We start from the raw sequence: 20,819 nt of genomic DNA, 5'->3' as shown, positions 1-20,819 counted from the left end.
TCTTAGAAACTTTTATACATTCATAAGATGATCACACCCGTCCCCCCATCCCTCCCTCCAGCTCCTCCTGAGTCCCTCCCAAAACATCTGAGTTCTGTCCTGAGTTCAGGGGCCACCCAGCAGGGCTTAGGCAGGCTCCCAGCAACTCCTCTGGACATGAGTGCCTCTTCCTCCCCCAGCAAGTGGGGCCTTGTCTTTTTCCTTCACATCTGTCACCGAAACACTATAAACACAGCTTGTATCCTCTACTGGGCCGCACCTGACCAGCTAACGAAGAGGCTGGAGATCCAGCTGGCTCTTCAGAAGCCCGTGATTTAGACTCTGATTCTGATTCCTCTCCCTGCCCTGTATCGGGCTCTGCCTCATAATCTGGAATTTAGGATACTGCTCAGTGAAAAGGGAAGACTGTGTTGCCTGATGAGTCGGTCGGTCAGTCGGTCGGTTGGTCGGAGATTCGAGGGGGAGAACGACAGGATAGAACAAAACCGAGCTGTCCTCCCTCGATGGTGCTTGGCTGCTGCTTGCAGCTTACATATTAAAGCTCTGGATGGTGGATGGAGGAGCCCAGATCCCAGGTTGTTTGGGAGGGGAAACAGGAAAATTTGAAATTCTTCTTCATCGCTTATGCAGACGCAGTCGGTTGGAGAGTGATCAAACCTGCTGGAACCTTCTCTGCCAGGAGCACTGGTGTGTGGGTAGGGGACAAAGACACACAAATGAGGTGATTTTGGTTATGAGCAAACCCAGACCGGCTCTATGCTGGGGTTGTCTGTTCTGTGGATGTGAACATGGGCTACACATAACTCAGGACCAACTAGGAGACCCCACAGGGTGCATAGGTCTAGCCTAGGACCTGAAACTTTGCTCACCTAGTACCTAAGAGGACAGAGAGTGGGCTGTGTGTCACACTCAGGAGATGGCTTATTATCGAATTCTTCCATCCATTCATTCTAGAAACATGACTTAACGCCCACCGCGTCTGCTGCTTTCCTGAGCACTGGAGAGCACTGTCCACAGCTATCACACTGTCTGCCCTATACAGTGGACTTAGTGGTGGATGTAGGAATGGGGACAGGGCTTGGACCACACCAAGTAGAACAGACCCAGATCCACCGTGAGTGCAACATCTCAACCGAAAACAAGAATCATGACTTTGCCCAGGGCACATGCGCCATCACCTTTAGGATAAGAAATCCACAGTGTGTGGAGCACTGTGGGGCTTTCTGGTAGATTCTTGCTGCACTCACAGAGCTAGGAGACTCAAGGGGTGGAGTCCAAAGGGGGTGGAGTCCAAAGGGGTGGGGTCCAACGGGGTGGAGTCAAGAGCTGATCCTATTCTTTCATGCACATTTCCCAGAATGCTTAAAGACCTTTAATAGTAACGATAACGAACTCACGTTTCACGCAAGCCAACTGGAGTCCACGCATAGCTGTGTTGGGTGTTAGCAGCTCAGGGCTGTGTGATCTGAAGAAATAAAGGGCTTTTGTGATATAGCCAGAGGGGTTTCCAGGCCACAACATGGGTGTGAGTGGGCAAGTAGCGCGTGGTGGTGACGGAGTTGCTTTGAGAAGGAGATTGGAGAGCGAGGATGTTACTACTTTGTTTCCAACCCAATTCCCCGGTAAAAGAAATCTCAACTCAATCAGTTAACAAAACAAGCTATAAGCCGATATTGGGCAGATCTCTCTCTACACTACTCTATTTCCATCTATATTATCTCATATAACTTGCAGTTTCTCTAGGCCACGAGCTTCTCTTTCTGCAGCCTCTCCCTTTATCTCTCATAGCTCCTCCTCTTCCTGTTAATCCCCGTGGCACCTCCCCTAAACTCTCGGCTCCTCCCCCTTCCTTCTGCCCAATCATTGGCTCAAGCCTTTATTTGAAAAGTTAAGGTGGGGAGAAGATTCACAAGGCAACTCCTCATCTGCAGCCCCTCTGAGGAGTGGAATTAGCATTAAAATACAAGGCCAGGGCTATCCAGGAAAGAGCCTCCTGGAGTATATAGGAAAGACTGGGAAGTTCTTAAAACAACAAAAAATAGCCAGGGAAACATCCAGGAATCTTCGTGGCAGCTGAGGGCCTGTGGCTAACCACTGACCTGCCTGGGTATGAAGTGGTATGTCCCAAGATCGCTCCACAGCAAGCCTGTGGTGGTTGGAGTGGGAAAATCTCCTCCAAAGGCTCATGTGTTTGACCATTTGGTCCCTAGATGATGGCACTGTTTGGTGAAGCTGTGGGACCATCCGGAGGCGGGGACATAGCGAAAGGACGCGGCTCATTACGAGTGGGTCTTTGTAACCTGGACCTACATCTTGTCCCTTTTCTGGTTCCTGGTCCTGAGCAAGCGACCTCATGACCCTGCTGCTGCCACATTATGTTGTCTTCGACCCTCCATCTCTGGACCCGTAAACCCTTCCTCTCTTCTTGTCAGGTGTTTGTCTACAGGAATAAGACAAGTGCTAGTGTAAAACTGTAAACCAAATATTCCAAGAGCCCTGGGAAATGGTCAAGTTCAGACTAGCTTGTTTAATACCTGGGTATATGCTAGAGGCCCCAGAATGATCACGTGTTACAACAGGGCTGACTTCCCCTCGGAATAGATCCCCCCACTACCCCCACCCACCAAATAAAAGCAGATCAGCAAACTTCAAGTGAGCTGTAGTCACGCAATGCCTGACGAAGCAAAATTCAGCATCCTTTTAAATCACATAACGAAATCCACCATCAACAATGCATTATTCACGATACCCCGAACTCAATAAAAGTTATTAGGCAGTGAAAGAATCACAGAAATGCAGCCAGATCTGGGAGAAAGAAATCAGTCCCTAGAGACAGTGACACGGGTGTGGAACTCAGAGACAGGGGCTTGGAGAAGATACAGTGGGGTACCAGTCCTTGGTGTGTGCTATACACAGGCCCCCAATTATTCACAGGGAAGGATGAACTCAGGAAGCAAGGATGATCAGAAAATGCTATATTCAAGGCAAAATCTGACCAGATGTGTTATCTATCAAAACACTACAAATTACCACCAACTTGCCTCTGACCACACACACCCTCTATCTCATAGTTTTGGATGGTCAGAAAACAAGCAGGGCTCAGAGAAGCCCTCTGTGTCAGGGCTACTCACAAGGCTGAAATCAAGGTACCAACCAAAGCCTGGGGTTCCCTGAAGGCTCAGGTGAGGGGGGGTGTGCTTGTGTGAAAATTCAAGTTTTTATCAGATCTTGGACCAGGGGCTTCAGCTCTTAGCTGGCCACGACTCACAGGCCCCCTTCCCCACCTTGTCATATGGACTTCTTACAGACAGAGCCGTATTTTTTAGTAAGGTAGAAGTCATAGTTTCTATATGTAACCATAGATCTCAATCCTGTTATTATACATTGAGTATTTCAATTGGTTAGAAGCAAGTGTCCAATATGCCCACGATCAACAGGTTAGGATGACAGGATGATGCAGTATGACGGGTCCAGGAGTTAGGTTTTTTTTTTTTTTTTGAGTCCACCCTAAGAGCCGCTGGTCTCAACCACCCAGAGCAGGATGGGTGGAGGGAGGTAGAGAATCTTAATAAAGCACGGAGCGATAGCTCATGATCCACCGGAGGTACCACGGGGGACCAGATCGAGGAGACAGACACTGGAGAGAGGAGCGGGGTGTGGCCTCCAACATTTGGGAGGCTGAAGCAGGAGGATAGTAAGTTCTAGTCTAACCTGGGTGTGAGACCCTGTCTCAAAAAGCAGTCAACAACAACAAAAATATTTTGAAGAAATACTGGTCAAGATTTCTCCAAATTTGATGGAAATTATAAAATTGAACGGAGCCTAGATACTCAATGAACCGGATCATAGAATAAATAGAAAGAGGTTAACACAGGCAATAAAAATTAATTCCCGAGCGCCAGCGATGAAGAGGGGAACTTTCAATTAGGGGCAAGAAAGACAAATTATGCAAAAAAGAAATACTACTGTTTTTTTATTCATCACAAAATAAGGCCATGCAGCCAAGAGGAGACGCCCCTCCACAGCCTGCAGCTCTACTCGATGAACATATTTTTCAAGAGAGAAAATAAAAGACATTTTTAGAAACACACACACACACACACAAAACCAAAACACAACAACAACCAAACCAAACAACCAAACACTTCCAAAACAGAAAAAACAAACCAGAAACTGCCCAAAATGAAGGGGGAGAAGCCAGCTGGCATCAGAAGGAACTTCTCAGTTGAAAGGAATTGTTACTAAATGAAAGTTCCTGTTTGCACACAGGAACCGAGGAGCCTCTGGAACAGTAAATATGGGGGGTGGGGATGGGCTATCTCTTCCTTCTTAGTTTTTAAGGCTTAAGAATATAATTTACCAAAAATCACGAGAAAGTCATCACTTCTCATGCCCACATCAAAAGAGAAGGGCAGAAATTGATCCCAAACAGTTGTCCAAACCTCCTCTGAGGAAATTAGAAAAATAAAAACAAATGAGACTCAAAAAGAACCAAAGGACGGCCCTCCAGGCCGGTGCTCCTCTTCCTCTCACTCCTACACACTGCTGTGCTAGAGCTGTGTGTCTGTAGGGCAAGAGGAGTCTCTCAGGGACATCACTACGGATGGATAAGTGGAGCTTTGGTCCAAAAGGATTAGTGTCTTTAATAAAAGCCGTCCTAGTGGCTGAAGAGGTGGCTCAGCGGGTAAGCGTGGATGTATTGTTTTCCAGGGGATCTAAGTTGCTTCTCAGTACCTGCATCAGGAACTCGCAACCTTCTGTAATTCCAACTCCAGGAGATCTGATGGCACTGGCCTCTATGGGTATTCACATACATGTACACGTGCATGTGTGCACGCATGTGCACACACACATACACACACACAAAACACACATGCATACACACATATACACACATATACACACAAAAAACACATACACACACAACACACACAAATACATATGCAAAGGAATTCACAACAGAGATCAGATTTGCTGGCACTGGAATGACAGAACCATGACAGAATTACTTTCTGGCATCTACGCACACAGTTCCATGGCTCTGTGTCAGGGTGGCAGCCGAGCAGACAGATACAGGCCAGGTGATGGAGACTCAAGACAGCAATGGAGAAAGTGTGCGTGCGCGCGGCAGCAGAAGCTAGTTCTTTTAAATATCCAGCCAAGGCTGGGTGTGGTGGCGCACACCTCTGACCCGAGAGGCAGAGGCTGGTAGATAGATCTCTGTGAGTTTGAAGATAACCTGATCCACATAGTGAGTCCCAGGCCAGCCAGGGCTACACAGTGAGGCCCTGTCTCAAGGGCGGACGAATGGACTAAGGAAGCTGGCAGACTGAGGTTGGGGACAGAAGATGAGACTTTTATCCAGTGAAATAATGGTTCTGCTGTGGAGGTCAGGGGCAGTTTCCCAAAATATTAAAATGATGGTTGCCCCATGATCCATAAATGAAATGACCTAAGGGACTAAGATCAGGAGGACATCGCTGTGAACTCTTAGGAACAGCGGGATTATAAAAGAACTGCTATGAGCAGCTTTGTGCCAGACATTGAGGGGACCGAGGGGACCATCCAGCTGTACTTGGCAGTTGACTGCTGTGAACCATTGAGTGTAAGCGGCTCAGTACATCAATGGTAAGAGAACCAGTAGCAAAAGAGGTATCTAAGACACTCCCAGATACTTAGAGACAATGATATAAGAAACAAAAATCACAAAGGAAACTAGGTAACTTTTTTTTTCTTTAAATGAATGAAAACTCATAGCCAAGATAGAAGCTCCATGGCTGTGGGTAGAACCTTCCGCTGCCGGGAAAGTGGGTCTCAGGGGGAGGGTCTGTGTTCTCCAAGCTTCTGCATGTGCATAGAAATCAACCCGTCTCATCTGCATGAGCAAGTGTTTAAAAGATTAGACGTGCTTTTCTGTTTAGCAGGTGGAAAAAGAAGAGCTGATTAGTATCAGAGTAGAAAAATGAGATAGAGAGCGGTCAGCAGTCTTAGCTAGATGTCTATCGCTGTGATAAAACACTGGGCAACAACAACTGGAACAGGAAAGGTTTGTATGACATACATGTGTCAATTACAGCCCATCCTAGGGGAAGGTCAGGGCAGAAACTCAAGCAGGTTGGGAGCTGGTAGGGAAGCTGTAGAAGGAGGTGCTGCTTACTGTCATCTCCCCATGGTTCCGCCTGCTTTCTTATAGCAGGCCCAGCAGCCCAGGGTTAGTCACCCACAGCCAGATGGGCCCGCCCGCAACGATCCTTACTTAATAGCCCACAGACTTGCCTGTTGACGGTCCTTCTTCTCAATGATCGATCCTGGATTCTGTTATGTTGACAAAATCCCAGCCAGTACGTCATGAAGCAGCAAGTGAGCCAACAGTGGGAATTATCAACCAGACTAGCGATAAAGGCAAAAGATCGGGAGGGAGGATGCGGCGGCGGCGGCAGCAGCAGCAGCGGCGGCAAGCGGAGGATCTGGAGAGGGAAACGGGAACTAGCTGTGGTCATATTTCAAGGTAGACATGGATGGAATTCTCAAAGCTAGAAGCAAAGCTCTTCAAAGACCAATACATGGATAAATCTAGAGCTAATGTGATCAAGAAGCAAAGACAGAAAGAAACCAAATGATTAGTATCATGAATGAAAGGGGACCCCACTGTGGAAACTGTATCCAGTGTATGTAAGAGAGTAGCACAAAACCTTAGGTGATTAATTGGGTAGCACGGATGGAATGGTAAAATGTCTTGAAGAGCAAAAAACAAACAAACAAACAAACAAACAAACAAACAAAAAATGAAACTAAGGTCCACACAAGAAGAAACAGAATATCTAAATCATTCCATGTTTATTAAAGAAATTAATTTCATAATTATAAAACTTCCTGTGAAGAAGACTCTCCCATGCTGAGTTCTGTCAGACATTTAAGGGGAGAATAATGCCAACACTGTTCAGGAAAGAGAGGAAGATGAATCACTTCACCCAAGAAGTTCATTTCACAAGGCCGGTATGTTTGATCATAAGTCAAGACCGAGGCGTTACAAGAAGACTACAGACCAATAACCAGCAGGGACATAAATGGAAAAATCCTTAATAGTGTATTAGCAAAGGGGATGCAGCTACGTGTGAAAAGAATAATTCACCGTGATTAATAGGGTTAACTGGGGATGTGCGAGATTGATTTAACATTTGAAAAAAATCGATGTAATTGCCTGTGTTCAGAGAACAAAGGATATCGACCATATAATCTTATCAACAGCTACGGAAAATGGCATAATTGTGTATTCATTCATGATTTTTAAAAACTCTCAGCAAAGTGTGCATAGAGGGGCTTCCTACTATCTGATAAAGGATGTCTCAGGATGGAGAGACCTCAGTGGGTTAAGTTCTTGCTGGGCAAGCATGAGGACCTAAGTTTGGATCCCCTGAATCCACATGAAGCCAGAAGCGAAAGCTCCACTTACCTAGTGACGTCTGAGATGGATGCAGCTTTCTGGGAGGAAGTGCATCATGGGATGGGTGGGGTTTTAGAGGGCGTGGCCTGCCCTGCTTCCCCTTTGCTTTGAATGCCATTGGGGGATGGAAGCTCACGGCTTTACTGTTTGCTCTCCTCCCTCCTAGACAGGATGGACCTTTCCCCTCTGGAACCAGAGGCCCAAATAAACTCTCTCGTATGATACTTTCAGTCAAGGAACTTTCTCAGGTCGGAATGAAGGTAACAAGTAACAAAGTAACAAGGTAGAAACAGGGTTCTTGGCAGTTCCTGAGCCAGCCGGCTGGGAGGACACAGCAGCGAACAAGAGACCTTGTCTTGAACAAGGAGGAAGGTGAAGACCTCTGTCTGTCCTCTGATCTCCACACCTGGACTGTGGTGTGTGTGTGGTCTGTGTATGTGCATATGTGTCTCTGTGTGCACAAATGCATGCACATGTGTGTCTTTCCCTGCTCACATGTGTACATGTGTGTATAGTGTGTGTATGTGTGGTATGTGTGCCTATGAATGTGCACATATGTATCATGTATATGTGTATAATATGCGTCTGTGTGCACCCACACATGCACACATATGCACTTTAAAAAAACTAAACATTTTAAAAAGTCCGCTGTGATGATCGTAACTAGTATTCTGTTGCTGTACTTCTCCCTTCTGTCACTTCACCCCAATGCTGGCCTGGATGGAGGGCCTGGAAGGAAGCTCAACAGATAAGCAGAAGTGCTGAAAGACATTATGGGTGGGAAAGAATGAGTGTTGTTTGTTGCAAACAGTAATAACTATGAAAAACTGACTTGAACTGGTAGATGAATTCAGAAAGCCCACTGGAAACCAGGTGAATTGATATAAAGCAAGTATGTTTCCAAAGAATGTTAGAAAACAGAGGTCAAGTAAAATACACTTGTGACAGTGTAACACATTGAAATCCTAGAATGAAGTTAAGCAAACTATGTAAGTAGTTGGTATCTGAAGCTATGGAGAGGTATACATGTTCATTGACTAGATATACTATGTTTGTAGGGTGGACATACCATGTTGACCTGAACACACCATGTTCATGAGCTGGGCACACCATGTTCATGGGGTAAACATACCATGTTCATAGAATAGAGGTACCATGTTCATGGACTTGAAGACTTGGTGTCATTCAGGTAACAATTTCCCCCAAGTTGATCTGTACTTGCAACATGGGAACTCCACCTACTTGTCTCATAGACATCAGCGTGCTGACTCTACACTTTATATAAAACAAGCTTTGAGTAAATAGCTAAGTGGATTTATAAAGACAAAATAAATGTGTAAGAGTTACACTTCTGATTTCAATACTGCAACTAGAGGCACCGGAATTGGGACAGGGTGAGGAATGTCTCTGGGGGAGACTTTCCAAAGAGACACACTTAAAAAAGGTAATTACACTTATATGAGGGAGGAAGGTTACGCATGCCACATGTCAAATGCCACATACCACACCATGGCTGTGATTACGGCTGTGGAGGTCAAAGGACAACTTATGTTGTCCTGGGGATCAATTCATGTAGTCAGGTTTGGCAATAAGTCTCCCTCCCCCCCTTCAATATCTCTCTCTCTCTCTCTCTCTCTCTCTCCACACACACACACACACACACACACACACACACACACACACACACACTGTATTACATAGGTAATTTCATTGGCATTTGTATACACTGTCACTGGACTCTATTTCAAGCGAGGAGCTTCTTTTTAAATGACTCTGTGACGCTGCACACTTGACCTAGTTGCTGAACTTGAGGATGTCCCACTTCACTCTGCAAGTGATACCTTTACACCCATTCCGGAATCCTTCTGGGTGTGTTTTGAAGACTCACTGTGTACAAGCCTTCCCTCCTTGCCTAATTGTATTCTTAGGTGTACTCCTGGGCACATCCCGGTGATGCTGGCTGTGTGTTGAGCTCATCTTTCCTGAGTGCGTTGGTTGACGGCACCATCAGTGCAGTTCAGGAGCTGATGCTTTGCCAGTGTGGCTGCTGTGGGGTGACTTGGTGCAGGATGGAGCACTGGGAATGGGAGAGAAGTTTACTGAGCAAAAATTATGTCTGAGATGGAAAGATGACTCAGCAGTTCTGGAGAGATGACTCAGCAGTTCTGGAGAGATGACTCAGCAGTTAAGAGCAGTTATTTTAGGTGGCTCACAACATGTAGCTCTGTCACCCAGTCCAAGGAGAACTGCACAGGGTGGGTGCCTTCAGCCTGGGCTTGCAGGTACTGCAATCGGAAGATTCCCAGCCCACCACTTAGCCCTTTAATAACAACACCAATGATGAGAAAAATGCAACAGAAGGTACCCCTTGCTGTGCCAAGCAGTTCTCAGGTGATAACTTTTCAATAACCACACACTGTCTGACCAGTGACGAACAGGCTCAACAGGTTTTTATGGAATTCAGGTCACTTAGCTCAGCAGAGATTCCCGCTCAAAGACAAGACTCCCAGACTCTCAAGCTCAGTCTCCTCCAGTGTGTCCTGGATTTTCTACTTTAAATTGCAAAGGTTTCTCCTCCCAGTCACCTGGCTTTGGGAGGTTTTTTATTCTTGAAATAGAGGTTTATTATTCTTGAAATATTTATTGAGCATCTTACAAGAACCAGGAGAGGATATATGGGGACTGACCCCATCTACTGACCGTAGTACAATTTAACCCCCTAATTGACAGGGAAAACGATGTCTAGCTACTGCAAAGGAAAAGTAATAGAAGCGTGAGATCTTACAGCAGGTGGTCTGCTTGTCTGGGGACCTATGAAGGAAGCATGTAAGCCGGGGTGTTTCATTGACACTGTCAGTGAGGAGAGGGGAGCAGCAGAGAACCAAGGGGCAGCATATGCAAAGGCCCTGGGGCATCAGACAGGATATGTGTTAGGAAATGCATGAATGTCAGTTGGTGTGCTTGCAGTACAGAGCCTGAAGAGTACAGTGATGAGAAAGAGGTTGGAACTGAACTTTGCAGGGCCCATGAACCTCAAACGAATGTTTACAAGTTAAGCTAAGAACAACCAGAGCCATTAGGAGGTGCTAAATGTGGGAATGTTCTCATCTAGTTATTGGTTTGAACATGTACTGCATGGAAGGTAGGCAGATGCTGGGTGCACACTCAGATCTGAGGGTTTCTCCTTTTATTGCTAAAGACAGAGGGACCCTGTCTCCACCCAGTCCTGAATACACACTTTCTGCTCTGTTTGTGTAGCTTGTAGTCAGTTTCATTTCCCTGATCGGTTTTGGCATTCCGGACCTCGGGCGTGGGAAGCAAGAAGCTACAGATGGCTTAGGCCTTGGGGCAGCAAAGTCAGGAGAGCCACGGCCCCCAAAGCCATCAAAGTCACAGGAGTCATCCTGTAGAGCCGCTGATACCTCAGCAGAATGTCAAGCAGCCTGGCACGCTGCGAGGCTGCTCTGAGCAGCTCTGAGCATTGTCAGAACACCGTAAACAAAATGGCTGGGTTTCCGCAGAGGTAACCTGCTGGCCTTCTGCCCGACGCTTGCCACAGCGCATGGGGCCCAGCTCTCTCCACCAGCATCTGTTTCTGTTGCTTCAGGAACCCACCGAGCAAGGCTGTGGGACATCATGGGCCTGAATGCTAAAAGGCCTCCGTCCAACAGGGCTGGTTTCTGAGAGCCCATCTTCCTATGTCTGCCCCCACAGCCAGAGCCGCGCCACTGATGGAAGTCCCCAGGCTGGAGAGGTCCAGCTCCTGAACTGGAAGGGAGGTCAGGGAATGGACCCCAATTAGGCAGGGCTAGAGGGGAGGAAGGGAGCTACCCCAGGAAGGGCCTGCGGTGGCTACAGGAGGCTCAGAGCACAAAGCTTACAGGCTACTCAATCCTCCTCTGGACCCTTTTATTCTCACGAATTTCAGAGATGCTTGACTTAAAAAAAAAAAACAAAAAAACAACAACAACAAAAAAAAACAGTCCTATTGAGGCTTGGGATTTAGCCCGGTGTTGAAACGCTCGGCTCACACCGTAGCATCGCTTCTTGGCCTTTTGGCTAAGATCCCGCGTGGAAACCCCGTAGCAATGACGATAACAAGACCGACTCCCGTGCTTGTACCCCTCCCTCTGGCTACCAGATGACTAAAACGAATGGACCCCTAAGCTGGGATTTTCCCCAGGTGTGCCCGGCTGGGAGAAGGGAAAGGCTGGAACCAGATGGCAGTCAGAAGGGAACTGGAAATCTAGAAAGACGTTCCACAGAGTTCTGACAACCAGTCAGACCACCTCGCAGGAGAGACTGGAGCCGAGACAGCATGATGGCTGGGACCACACCTTGACCTGGACCATTTAGCTACAGACACCTCTTACCTTCTGTTTAAACCTAAACCTCATGTCAAGACCCCCAAGATATAGTTAGGGGATCACAACTTTATTTTCCCGATTTGGCCATGTTCTTCCTCTGCCTTTCTTTGTTATTTCACAAAGTGACTGATGGAGGATGGGTGCCTAAGCCTAGATAGTTATGTCTGCCAGGCCCCAGGCTCTGCCCCTTTGACTGTTGTGTTAATAGTGTAATAGCGGCCCCTGTAACTGCACCACCAGGGGACTGACGTCCTCTTCTGACCTATATAGGCACCTGCACTCACACGCATGCACTTAAAAACTAAATCTTAAGAAACGGCAATGAGATGGGTGGCTGAGTCTAGGTTGCTGTGGCTACCAAGACCCGGGCTATGGTTGTAACCATTGCAGTAACAATACCATAATATTAATATTAATACTAGTCAATGGCCAGTACCCAGTCTCTGGGTCTAGCTAGCTGGTGTGTAGCCAGTCTGCTGGCACACTGGATGCCTGCCCTCAAACATCCCCACCCTTATCCCCCCACATCTCGACAGCACACCCCAAGGAAGGGCTATAGAACAACCCACCTCCTCAGCTTCTTCTTGGCCCTCTTGGGTGACACTGTGATACCTCTCAAGTTCCCTGTGTGTGCACCAGGCCCTTCCTGCTCTACCCTGGGGATCCCCGGCCTGGCAACTGTCTCTGAGTTTTACAGAGACATGCTGCCAAAGGAGCGTGTGGCGGCGGCGGCGGCAGGATGCTATGGCGGCCGTGGTGTCATGTGGGTGTCATGGAAGGCAGTAAGAGCCAGCTCTCCTGAGGAGGCTGAGCGAGAAGTGCCTTAGGGCGTGGCTTCAAGAGGCTGCTCAGGGAATGGCTTCCTAGTTGGCTGTGTCGCCTTCCTGTTCGGTAAACAGCAGCCCCGCCCAGGAAACAGCAGCCTTCCGTGGGAGGCTTGTGACCCTCATTCCATTCCATCCAGGAGAGCTCTGCATTTTGCATTTACACTTAGCACGGGAAAGGCAGTCTCTATGTAAATGATCTCCGAAGGTTCTGGGTGGACTGACGGCACTAGTGTCTGCATGGATGGAAATAGCTTTCATAATTGACGCTCCAGCACAGGGTACGTCTCGGAGAAAGACACTGGCGCTGGGATCTGTACGCTTTTAAAGTTATTATTATTAGAACCAGATTAAGAGAGAATTGACAAAAAACAAAAAAACTAAACAAACAGAAATACCCAAATATTTTCCTAACAAGAATCCCAAATGTGACAGCACACATTTGTTTTGACTTAAAGAGCCAGACTCTTCACCAACACAGACCAAGTGTTTCCATTGATAAGCTTCCCAAAGGGGAGAACTTAGAGCAGGCATCATGGTGACAGTCTGTTTTCTCTGGCCACATGCCACTCCGCGAGGGGACATGGGTCTCTCTGGTCCTGTCCCCAAAGTGCCTTCTGTTAAACGTATTCCAGGGTGTTTATTGTTTGTTTGTTTGAGAATTTCAAATGAGTAGTACTATGTTTAAATCATTTCCACCTCTTGCTCTTGCCGCCCGACTCCTCGTGTCTCCCACCTTAAATTCATGACCTATTTTCCTATAATTATTGTTTTACACACACACACACACACACATCCACACATCCACACACACACATGAATACACACACACACACATGAATATACACACATACACACACATGAATACACACACATATACACAAGAATACACACATATACACACATACACACACACACAAACCCTACTGAAGCCATTTAATGTTGTATTTATGTGAGTTTAGGGTTTATTTCTTGAGATTGCATAACCTCCCTGGAGAAAACAGATTCTCTCTCTCTCTCTCTCTCTCTCTCTCTCTCTCTCTCTCTCTCTCCCTCTCTCTTTCACACACACACACACACACACACACACACACACACATGCATACAATTATAGCTCTTCATCTAGGGGTGGGACCCTGTCCACACTGGTATATCAGCTACAGTCTAGTTTTTAAAACACAGACTGGTCATCTTTTTTAGTTAGTTAAATCTGGGCATCTTGCAAACCAATTCAAGAATTTCTTTTTAAAACAGTCTCTGGGCTTGGGGGTTTCCAGCACCTATTTAATAGGTCAAGGTGCATTACAGTTAATGTCAATGGCCTGGTCTGCCTCGTGGAGGAAATAATTGTTGCAAAAACAAGAACACGATCACCTTCCTAGGTAAGTAAATGTCCTGAGAAATTGGATCCCAGCCCCTGGAATAAGAATCCTTTATGAGTTAGGTACCTAAGCAGAGAGAAGTCCAGACAGAGAAACAATCAGACCATGAGAGTGAGTGTGTCCTTAAGTGAAAGAATTAATCACGCTAAATTAGAAAAAGTGTTAAAAATAGTTTCAGACTAATGCAGATTCTGAGTGCCAACATAATTGCACCAGCCTAACTCGGCATAAAAAATACATCTAATGAAATATTTTCATATTGCCATCCATTCAATTTACCAACTCAAGTCGCACATGGTAGTAAGTGGCTTTTAAATTACCACGGTGATGCCTTCCAAATCCTGTATGGTTTGAGGTTTTGGTTGATGATGTCTATGGGAGGAGGAGTGTGTGTGTGTGTGTGTGTGTGTGTGTGTGTATGCATGTGTATGTGTGACTGGTGGATTCTTTCTTTGTGGATTGGGTAAGAAGCGAGCCCTCATCTTGCCAGCCCTATGCCCTTCCGGGCCTGTGCTTCTTGGGCACAGGGTTCTGGGTTATATGGAGATGAGACACATACAGCAGTTCTGTGGAGACTTTAGGGGTGCCGCCATGCTCAGGGCGCAATTGAAGGATATGATCACATCACCATCATAGCGGAACCTTACTGGCGCATTTTCCTCGGACCGTCTGTTTACTGATTGAGATAAGGCACTTGAGTGTGGACTCCTTCCTAGCGTGCCTTTCCACAGAGCCTGCCAGTTCAGTGCCCTGCCACCTCCTAGCTCAGAATGGTTTGGGTCCCTGGCAGCTGAGATGAGTCTCCTCCATATTCTGCCTATTTTAGGCCTGACTCAGCCTTCCCTTCCATTCATGGAACATCCTTCTTGTTCTTTTTATCTGTTACCTTGCTGATGACTGCCACGGATAAAGACAAGCACAGTCTGGATGAGGTCTGAGCTACCTGCCAACTCCTAGCCCCAGAGGACTTGTTCCTTCCCTCAGCGGGCCAGCGTGGGACACCTGATAATAGCCTATCTTACTACCATTAAAACCCCCTTTGATGCTTCCTTTGACCCAGAAAACTGGTTCCCAGTGACCTCTCTCACCATCATTGAGCTGTGGTTCTGTTGGAGGCTTTGCGGAACAGGTCCTATGGGCAGGAAAGCCAGGCTGGCCCACCCTCCTTAAGAAGCAGGCAGCCTGAGGAGGGTGTGAACATTGTCAACGTGGGGACAACAGGGCTCGGGTTTGTCGCCTTGAGCCAGGGAGGATGGATGGCAGGTAGTGATCAGGACAAAGGATAACAGAGTACCTGTGACTTCTTGCAGTAGGGTTGATGACAGGGATCCAGGATGGTCTGACTGCCAGGTACAGTGCTCTACAAATGTATGTCAGCGTGTGATTATAGAGGAGAACACGGGAGCCAGAAAAGAAACCACGTGTAAGCCAATGCCTGTACCCCTGTTCCTGTAGGGTTTTGAACCACTCTCCTGCCCAGCCTTCCACGCAGGGGCTGCTCTGAACTCTCCTGTCAGTGACCTGCAGGATCTCGTTTCTCTGCAGCTCCATGTACCCTCCCCCCTTCCTGTGCTGTTCCTCTCTTCCATGAGGTGTGGATAAGATGTCCTCAGACCAGACAGGGTAGAGATGTGCTCTGTATACACTCCACCGTTACCATCATATACCTCGTGGTATCTGTAAAATGGGTGTGCTGGTGAGAAACACCAGTATGAACACGGGTAAAATGGTACCAGCGACCTGGCTGCAGAGCAAAATCGTCACTCTTGTCATCTGCTGCATGCTGTGTGTACAGTCGGGGCTCACCGGGAGGATGGAACTGATAGACTGACAATATATTAAAAGGGCCCTTGGAAGACAGAAGGAGGAGGAGGCTGTGATGACTGCTTTGGGATTTGTTCTGCCAGCCGAGATGACTATCCCTGTAGAAGCTGTGACTTCCAGGGAAGGCCAAGCCAAGTTATCTTTTCAGGACACACACATGGCAGAGAGAAGACATTCAGGGTGGAGGCAGAGCAGTGCGGCAAAGGACTCTCCCGACTGAAGTAGCATCGAGTGAACAATGGGAGAGGGCGTTGCCTGGTTGGCCCCACACCCTAGCCCAGGCTTCTGATGGGATTCAGTAACTGTAGTCGTCGTCAATTTGCTTTAGGACTCAGATTGGTTGTTGTTCACTATGGTGGCGCAGACAGACGTACCCTGAGGGACACCTCTGAGACTTCGGGTGCGAGGGGCGGGGTGAGTGTGCGGGCGAGTGTACAAGTAACAGATGCACTGAGGGGGTGAATGAAGGCTGGAAGGAGAGGGTTGGACTAGAGGTCCTATTCCAGAGGATTAAGACACGAAAAGGTGAAGGGCTAGCCTGGGAAAACGAGATAGCAAGAGGCAGGGCCCAGATTCCTTATCAGTAAAGCAAGCTGTCTGTACCTGCGCTCCTAGCCTTCACATAGTGGGGTACACTGGGTTGAACCATGTCTTCCTGGGATCTCATTTAGAAGTCAATTCCTTCTTTTCTCCTTCTTCTTCTTCTTCTTCTTCTTCTTCTTCTTCTTCTTCTTCTTCTTCTTCTTCTTCTTCTTCTTCTTCTTCTTCTTCTTTTCTCCGTCTCCTCCTCCTCCTCCTCCTCCTCCTCCTCCTCCTTCCTCCTTCCTCCTTCCTCCTTCCTCCTTCCTCCTTCCTCCTTCCTCCTTCCTCCTTCCTCCTTCCTCCTTCTTCCTTCCTCTTCCTCCTCTTCTGTTTGAGACAAGGTTTCTCTGTATTGCCCAGACTGGCCTAGAACTCACTTTGTAGACCAGGCTAGCCTCAAACTCAGAGATCCACCTGCCTCTGCCTCCCAAGTGCTGGGATTAAGGCATGCACCATCTGGCTAGAAGTCAATTCTTAAGTCAAAATGGCCTAGGGTGTCCTGAGAAAACGTTGGATCTAGACTGAGAAAGGACAAGTGATCAGAGAGAACTGAGGGGTTCTGGGGAGTTGGGGTAATCTGAGAGCAGGGATAGCAAGAAGGATCCTCCTGGGGGCCTGCAGAGGGAGCACAGCCTCGACACTGTCACCTTGAGCTGTGTGACCTCTGGCAGAGAGTTAGCTGTTCTCCCAGGCCCAAGTTATTCTAAGTGATGCCCCGGCGGGGGTCACACCGGCAGGGGGGGGTTGCGCACGGGGATCACGCTGGCTATTGGAGCTCAGGAGGCTGAGCACCGGACTCTGCACCTTCACACATTTTTCTGGCTGAGGAGAAGAGCCAGGAACTTGGCCTCCCTGGGGTGGCTGAGGCTCCAGTGCAGTCAGTGTGGCTCTGTGGCATGGCTGGGTGGCCTTCAGAGAGCTGGTTGTTACACATGCCTGGCTTCTTAGTTGGAGTAGCAGGGAGAGACCCTGCAGAGCAGACACCAGCTCTCCAGTGTCCTCGCAGAAATCCGCGTCAGAAATGGAAACAGAAGAGAATCTTGTCCCGAGACTAGAGTGTCTGTCTCAAAGCTGGCCTCTGCCTTGTGGGGTGCATGCCCTGCTCAAGCATGCTGTGATGTTTATACTGAATATTTTAGTTTGCAGATATTTGAAATTAAATATATTTTCCACCTACACTACAAAAAATCCATTTATAGAAACCAAATCAAATTGGCGATCTAAGAACCGCTGGCCAGAAATGAAATATTTTAAAAATGAAATATATGGAGATTGGATTGCTGAAGTGGTGGCTTGTTCCTAGGCTCCTGTGGTGTAAGCTGGAGGGGAGGCTGATTGGACAGAGCCTTCTCTGGGGATCAATTTGCAACTGGCCTGCAGTCCTGCAGTCTCACACAGGGGAAAAAGGAGTTCTTTGAACAAACTTAGTTAACAGAAACAGCCAATCGCCTGTGGTTTCCAGAGGTGGCCTTGCGTGCTGTGTGTACATCTTGAGGGAATGGCCTGGACCCCCTGGAGAGGCTGCAGGCTACATTCAAGCCGTCCACCCCTTGCTAACCCAGCCTGGCCACCCATCCTCAGGCACTATCACCTTCTGAAAGAAGAGATCCGCACTGCTTTCTTAGAAATGTCAGCCTGGCACAGAAGCTGAGTCTCTCCTCACTCTCAGGCTCAGTTCAGGCTCCTGAATCCAAACAGGTGCCTGGCTAGGTTCCTGCAGAAACCTGATGAATAGGGCTATCTAGTCAGGATTGATGAAGGGCATCTGCATCTCAGCCTTCAGAGAAGCCCAGCCCAGCCCAGCCCAGGGTAGAGTCTCCCAGCACTGATGGTACCCAGCACTGCCCCTGCCATGGTACCCGGCACCTCCCCCACATGGCACCCAGCACATCTCCCCAATAGCCTCCAAGTCCAAAGCTCTTGATCACAAGTGTGTCCCCAGCTCTCCCTAGAGAGATGTGCCCTGAAATCCATCTCCATCTCCATCCCGTTCCCAAGACCACTCCTCCGTTTGCTTTTCTGTTCATATCTATAAGTCCAAGAAGAAAGATACAGCCTTCTAGTTACTGCCTAGCAGTTGCCATGTGGTACCGGGGCAACAGCCTGTAGACTAACCTCAACATCCCGATGCCAGGGGCAACAGCCCTCATTCTGACCTCAGCATCCTGACTGCAGCCCCATCTTCTTTTTGTTATTGTTTACAGTGGCGGGTCTCATTGTGGTATTTTATACGTGGTTCCAGTTCGTTCCCTCTCTCTACCTTACTCTACTTCCCTGCCTCCTTCTTGCTAATCCCCCTCCTCCCCACAAATAGTGCTCCCCTTTGGTGTCCACATCACATACTCTCCATTATCCTCTTTTCACCCCTCCCCTCCTCCCATATGACCTCATCTCTCCTCCCATAGTCTCTTGCTGCTTTACACACACACACACACACACACACACACACAAACACACAATTTCATATGAAAGAAAACATGTATGATTTTCCCAAGCCTGGCTTATTTCGCTTAACACAATTCCCAGTTCCACACATTTTCCTGCAAATGTTGTGATTCCTTTTGCTTTATGGCTGTATGAAACTCCATTATGTATATGTAGCATATTTTTATATGTCCGTCCATCCGTTGATGGGCCTCTAAGCTGGTTCCCTTTCTTAGCTGCTGCAAACAGCCTAGCAATAAATATGAACAAGTGATTTTGCAATTTGCTGACCTAGAGACCTTCTGTGGAGCCACTTTCTGTTCTTCTTCCTGCGTGCCCTGGGCTTTCAGCCTTGGCTTCTGGTCTATAAAGCCTGAGTCTGAAGGTCACTTGCTGTTTCTGGCTTGGGGGTCTAGACGAGGCAGTATACACAGTACAGAGCAGGACCTGGCCTAAACCCAGAGCACAGGAGCCTTGCCCACGTGCATGGTGGGAGAGTGGCTGAGCTATCGTCCCACCGGTCTCCCACTTCCCACCCCCATCCATGACTCGTCAGTGTCACAGAGCTGGGACGGAAACACCTCCACTGCTTTGCCTGCAGACAAGCGCCTCTTCAGTCAGTGCCCCTCCTCGGGAGGCCGCTGAGGAAGATCGGAAAGCGGCTGCTCTCTGTGAGAGTGTGACTTGAGAAGAGCGTCCCAGGCTGCTTCCAGAGAGTTTCCATTTTATAAGCACGTAGGCACCCAGGGAAGGCCCGCTCTGTGAAATTGATCATCAGTTCAGCAAATATTTGTGGAGGTCTTGTCCTGCCACAGTCTGCTTGCTGGGGCTTAGAAAAGAGCAGAGATGTTATCAGCACAGGGAGCTGAGTCTTTCCCAAGCTTCCTTCCCATAGCTGACGGGATGACTCCATTTCTCAGGCTCTTGGCCTGAGAACTTCAGTTGCTGTCCACTGGATGCCACCCTCAGCCCTTCGCCACATGGGCTCTCCATGGACTCTCGCAACACATACCTGCGGATCAGTGTAAAGGAGAGAAGAGGCAAGTGGCATCCCAGACGTCCTGCCGGTCTCCATGGGAGGACACTCGGGAGCTTACAAAGGGAAACTAAAGGTCCCCGAGAACAGCCACCCATTTCTACGCAACGCAATGCATGGGAGGTTGAAGCCCTGGCCACTGCTGCATAGTGTCGCTCTACAGGCAGCCCACAGCTGTCTGACGTGGACTTGTAGATAAGCCTGGGTAACTTTTAACCATGCTGGGAGGAGTTGGGCTGAGCTGACCTGTAGTGTGCCAGAAGATGTAGTTGACAGAACGTGTCAAGGACTTGGATGTGGGGGCTGAAGCCATGGCTCAGTGCTTAAGAGCACTGGCTGCTCTTCCAGAGGATCCAGGTTCTGTTCCCGGCACCCAAGGGTGTCTCACAACCATCTGGAATGACAGTTCTAGGAAGTCGGAGGTCCTCTGTAGGTACCAGACATGCATGTGGTGCACATACATACATGTGGGTAAAATACTCATACATATAAAATGAAGAAATTATTTTTAAAAGAACCCAGATTTGGTCTTAAGGGAGGAGGACACATTAGGGATGACTCTGAAGTTGGGGAGGTGAGAAACGGGGTGAGTGGTGGCACCATTAGCAGGCCAGAGAATTATGGGAAAGGAAGACAGTTCTTTAGGCCATTGTAACAGTGACATCCAAGTATAGGAATTGAATAGCCATTGACTCTCCACGTCTGAGGGTCAAGGGAGCATTCAGACCAGAGAGGCAGATGCTGGAGGTCATTCAGACCAGAGAGGCAGATGCTGGAGGGCATGGATCATGGACGAGTACCAATAGAAAGAGTGTAAAGGAGAGAAAACGGCCGAGGACCCAGGCTCGCACAGAAAACATTTAGCACTCTAGAAGAAAGGGAAAGCTGGCAAAAAGAAATAGAGACTTGGGGACATAAGGGGTGAAGACCAGGGGA

General features: G+C 48.0%; 1 protein-coding gene and 1 long non-coding RNA gene across 2 annotated transcripts in view; one reads left to right on the top strand and one right to left on the bottom strand.

The window, feature by feature from the left end:
- The window catches only part of LOC127680442 (calmodulin-binding transcription activator 1-like), a 602,930-nt gene that overhangs the window by 302,605 nt on the left and 279,506 nt on the right, over positions 1-20,819 (top strand). The gene's annotated exons all lie outside the window — the stretch shown is intronic.
- On the bottom strand, positions 73-12,609 carry LOC127681708 (uncharacterized). The gene is made up of 3 exons (XR_007977152.1): positions 12,381-12,609; positions 1,398-1,465; positions 73-684 (listed from the first exon to the last, which is right to left on the bottom strand). It is a non-coding gene; the product is annotated as an uncharacterized LOC127681708 (long non-coding RNA).

This window comes from Apodemus sylvaticus, chromosome 3, assembly GCF_947179515.1.
Source record: "Apodemus sylvaticus chromosome 3, mApoSyl1.1, whole genome shotgun sequence".
Classification (NCBI taxonomy): Eukaryota; Metazoa; Chordata; class Mammalia; order Rodentia; family Muridae; genus Apodemus; species Apodemus sylvaticus.
This window is presented reverse-complemented; position numbering and strand designations above follow the sequence as displayed.